Source organism: Pinus tabuliformis, chromosome J (genome assembly GCF_031772625.1).
Source record: "Pinus tabuliformis cultivar Carrire ecotype Pingquan chromosome J, CPIR1, whole genome shotgun sequence".
NCBI lineage: Eukaryota > Viridiplantae > Streptophyta > Pinopsida > Pinales > Pinaceae > Pinus > Pinus tabuliformis.
Window position 1 is genome coordinate 1,395,150,315 of NC_142295.1, and position 5,040 is coordinate 1,395,155,354.

General features: G+C 31.9%; 1 pseudogene; it reads right to left on the minus strand.

Moving 5' to 3' along the window:
* Positions 1–3,592: 3,592 nt before the first annotated feature.
* LOC149232570 (CASP-like protein 1U1 pseudogene) lies at positions 3,593–4,249 on the minus strand (annotated as a pseudogene).
* Positions 4,250–5,040: the final 791 nt, after the last annotated feature.

Genomic DNA, 5,040 nt, shown 5'->3' on the forward strand with positions numbered 1-5,040 from the left:
GTAACTCTCATATTGATAAACATTCCCTCCTCCACATTTTTTTTGTGGTTTAAAGTTTGGTTTTCTATATGGTTTGATAGATTCTCCAATGACGAAAATATCAGTTGGCCTATTGTGTGCATGCTTTGGTGTTACCATACCATCTGGAAAATTTTGCTTTTCTAGTTTAAATTTAGGGAAGCGTTTTTTATGATAGTCTTTGGAAATGGGGAGGATCGAGGTCTTACTATTGTATGTATTGGTTTCTCCTGGGTTTCTTGTAGTTTGTCCACTTGAAGGATCAAGACTGTGTGTCTTATGGTGGGATGGTTTTAAATCTCTACGTTTTTGCATCTCTCATGGAGTTTATGGCTAGTCCATGAGATGTGTTGAGTATGTGGGATATTTTGAGGATGTTGTAATCAATGTATTGATTCTTTGTCTAATAGAGGTTATAGGTTTCTATTTCAAGGGAGGTCAGAATTTTGTGCTTTTTCTTGAGCTAGTGGTTCTTAGAGGTTTTCGTTGGTTTCAACACCAATGATCTATTATTTATTTTATGCAACCTATTGAGACCTGGGTCCATGTTTTTTGGACTATTACCATTCAATGCTAGTGGATGCGAAGACGACGAGGTGGCCATGGCCCTCAGGGGCACAACTAGGACCACCTGCAACTCTGATAGGGTACTGAAGTCTTTCATGAGACCACTCTTCTTGATGTTCGAAATAAACTACAAAATTTCCAGAATTTGGCTATTAAAGATCAAAAAAATATGCCACACTCAGAGTTACTAGAGTAGTTTGAGTAGTTGATTCTAGACCTTGGTCACACCATGGGCCGAAGAAAGAAGTACCTCCAAGCTCTCTTCCTTGACTAGAAAATGAAGACTTAGATGTGTAGCATTCTTATGGAGAGGCAAGCAGATCAATATTATATCTTTGCCACTCTAGTGGATGTTACAGGGGAGCAGTGCAATATAAGATCTTATATGGAGCAAATGGATGACTCGCTAGCTCAAATCGAGCACCACATCCTCTGCATTGCTACTTCATTAGCCCCTCGACGATCCAGTACAAGACATCCATCACCAGTGAACTCTTTCGACTCATAGTTGTTTGATGTGTTTTACTAATATGTTATGGTTTCATGTTTCTATAGAATTTTTGGTGATGTTCCAAATAATTTAATTGCTACAATTTTAGACTTTTTATTTTGTTAACCAATACAAAAAGATATTAAAACAAGTGCTGCATGCAGCCGGTAGTCCCTGCCGGGGTCTGCCAGAAGGTCTACGTTGCAGATGGCATACCTACCGAAATTTTTTCGGAATTATTTTTAAATGATTTGTATTTCTCATAGTACAATACTGAAATTGTAAGAGTAATTTTTTATTTTGTAATAAAAAGATGTCGGTCGAAATTGTTTTCAAATTATTTTTGCAGATTTGTTTTTAAACGAATTGTATTGGTCAGAGTACAATGTTGAAATCGTAAGGGAAGTAATTTTTTTTATTTTTTAATAAATATGTCTTGTCTATTGTTGGCAAAGCAGTGGTGGTATAACCATGAATGGGAAATCCAATATAGTTATTGAATTAATTGTTCATTCTGAAATACAATACACTATATAAGACATTGAACTTTGTTGGTCATTATGAAATACATGATGTAATTACTGAATTAATTGTTCATTCTCAAATACATGATATAAGACATTGAAGTTGTTATTCATAATTTGTTCATTCTGAAATACATGATATAAGACGTTGAACTTGTTATTCATAACTCGTTCATTCTGGAATACATGATATAAGATGTTGAACTGGATGTTCATAATGAAAGACATAAAAATAGATGGTTTTATGATAATTAAAAAACTAATATTCACGAATGTGATTTTATTGTTATAATATTTCCTTGTAGTTTAGGCCTATTACTCAATAACTTAAATTTTTCGAAATCCCTAGAACATGGTTTTCACGTAAGAGCGTGTGAAATGTTACGAGTAAAAAAATATTGTAGGTATATTCAAATAAGTATATGGGAATAGTTTACTTTCATTAATTAAAAATTAATAAATTTATTATATTTTTCTTTATTATTTTTATTTAAATAAATTTTTAACTCTAAATTATATATATATATATATATATATATATATATATATATATATATATATATATATAAATTATTATATATATATATATATATATATATATATATATATATATAATTTATTCGATAAATAATTTAATATAAAATTATTTTTCAAATATTTTAATGTATAAAAAAAAATTAAAATATATTTTTTAAATTTTAATTAATTATCAATAATTATAATTATAGATAAATAATAAAGAGTTAAATTTTACAAAATAATGATAAAATATTTTAGTAATTTAAAAGTTTTTTACTTTTCAGTTTAATTAAAAAAATAATATAATTAATTAAAAAAAAAACTCTAAAAAATAAGAATTAGTATATTCAATATAAAGTAGTTGTTAGAGGTTTTCATTATATTAAATAAACTAATTATAATAACAAAATTTTAATAGATTTATAAAGGATAGGGTTAAGAATTGCTATAAAGATATTATATATTTATAAAGTAGTTAAGAGTGTATTTAATAATTTTAAATATATTAAATAAATTTATAATATTGCAAAAAATGAATAAAGTTAAAGAATTAAGAAATTGTTATAAAATATGATTTATGTAAAAAGAAAAAGAAGATGTTAAGAGTATATTTATAATAATTATGTTAAACAAAATAAATCATAATATAGGAAAATTTTAAATAGTAATAAAGAGATAGGGAACTATAAATAGTAAAATGCAGCATAAGAACCATAAATATCGAAATATTAGTTCCCTGTTAATATTAGTCATGTGTTATGACATTTATCTACAATATATTAAATGTGAAATGAATCATAAATTTTTCTCACCTAATATTAATAAAGTATGATATTGACTCATAATATTTTAAGCAAGCTTATTTATAAATTAAAAATAATATTAATAAAATATAATATTTACTAATAATATTTTAAATAATTTTATTTATAAAATAAATATAATAAAATGATGAATAATCTCCACTATTAAAAATTTTCTAACAAGTTCCTTTAAATGTAGATATCTAACTATTGCTTTTATAATTAATAATATTAATTTAAAAAATGTAATTTTCTTAACTTTATTTAACAACTAAATTTATATACTCGTCATAATTTATAATAAAAGAATTAAAACAAATAAACAAATGTTGCGCCACGCAGAACCATCGTTTGCGAATGAAAGTCATTAGCTATTTGATGAGAAAGCTTCATGCGCTACACGCGAATTTATATTCTAAAACACACCATGCGATTCTATATTCTAAAACACTAGTGCTCTAACATCACGTTTGCTAACATTGTCCACGTTTCGAATACCACTATGAATATTCAAATAATTAAAAAAAAAAAATCTAACAGATCCTGAATCAACAACCTTTTATAACAAATTATTTAAGCAGATATATAGAAATGAATCTCTATTTTCGCTCATAAACTCACTTCTTTGTTTATCTTCCGTCTGTTAGATTGGGTTGGAGAGAATGAGCTTCTCAATTATCACCCTTATTATTTCTACTTTGCTTCTGGTTGCCTATTTTGCTGTCGTCTCCCGCTTGATATTCATGTATAACAACCCTTCGGATATATCTTACAACATATTGAATTTTAATGGAGTGGCAGAAGCGATCATATATACCGCAGAGTTTTCCCCAGTGAGTATGAGAATTTCCTTTGTACCCAACGTAAGCAATGGCAGCCGCTGCAGAGACCACCACCGATACCAGTGCCACCATCACCTGCACACAATTATGAAATTCAATTAGAGATTTGAACAACATTTATAACGCAGCTTTCACACCTTCATAGCAAAGAAGAAGAAAAAGGCATTACCAAATCGGTGAGAGAGAGAAGAAGGGCTGACAGTGTAGAGGAGGAAAATTTTCCGGTTACAGAGAAGATGAATGAAAACAGTGTGTACCCACACGCAATTGCATTCGCCACCACAAAGAACCTGCATGTCACATCCTCATTCACATATACATAACAAAAAAAAAAATTAAGAGGCATGCTTTAAAGTTTTTCCCTTCTACGTAGTTCTACATGTTAATTTGTATGCCGCGTTACCCAGCACCAAATACTTTATAATCAACACCACATACTTTATAATCTGTGATTTACATGCTGCGTTGTCCAACGCCTTACCGCATGTTGGTTTGTGTGCTGCACTAATGTTTATGTATATCACGCTGAGATTTGGTTAAGGTGGGTTCTATGACATTCATTTAACTTGACTCACCGTCCCCACCCAGTTCTGGGCTTGTATTAATTTTGGCGCGGAGGTTCGTGGTCCGGCCGCAGCCCTTGCAGGTGCCAAGTCATTGCTCGTTTTAATGGATGTGGTCCACGCCATGGCTGGTGGCATGGCTTGCTCGCTCGGCCATGTGACACCTCGGGTTTTGGTTCCTCAGCTTCTCCGCTCCGTTTTCCCGCTCTACTTCGACGATCAGGATTCACCCTTTGGATCGAAGGGCTGGGAAAAGGCCGAGGGTTTTGGATCCATACTTAACCCTGCTGGAGTGAACGGAAGCTCATTTGTTCCACACAGTCTATCCGACAACGTTCATTGCAAGGCTTGCACAGGTATTACTTATCCGTCTCCATTTCGTGGCTCGCATTCGGAGTTAAATTATTACCAGTTAAAGTTAACACTGATTCGTTTCCTCTTACTGGTAGTGTATGCAGGTGGGTTCATTCCAGTTCCTCAGACGCCATCGAGGTGCTAACCCCTGCGCCTCAGTTCTCTCAGCAAATACAGGTAAGAGGCGCTCTTCATGTTTTGTATTCTCCTAATGCGAGAGCTCTCAGCCCCTTCATCCCTAATACATTCGTATTTGGTTATTGCAGTCCGGGGTCCGGATGCTGGTTCCCTCTCTGGTTCTCTCTCTTGATTTGCGGAGGTATTTCTTCCCAAGAGGATCTTCACTACTGTTATGGGTTT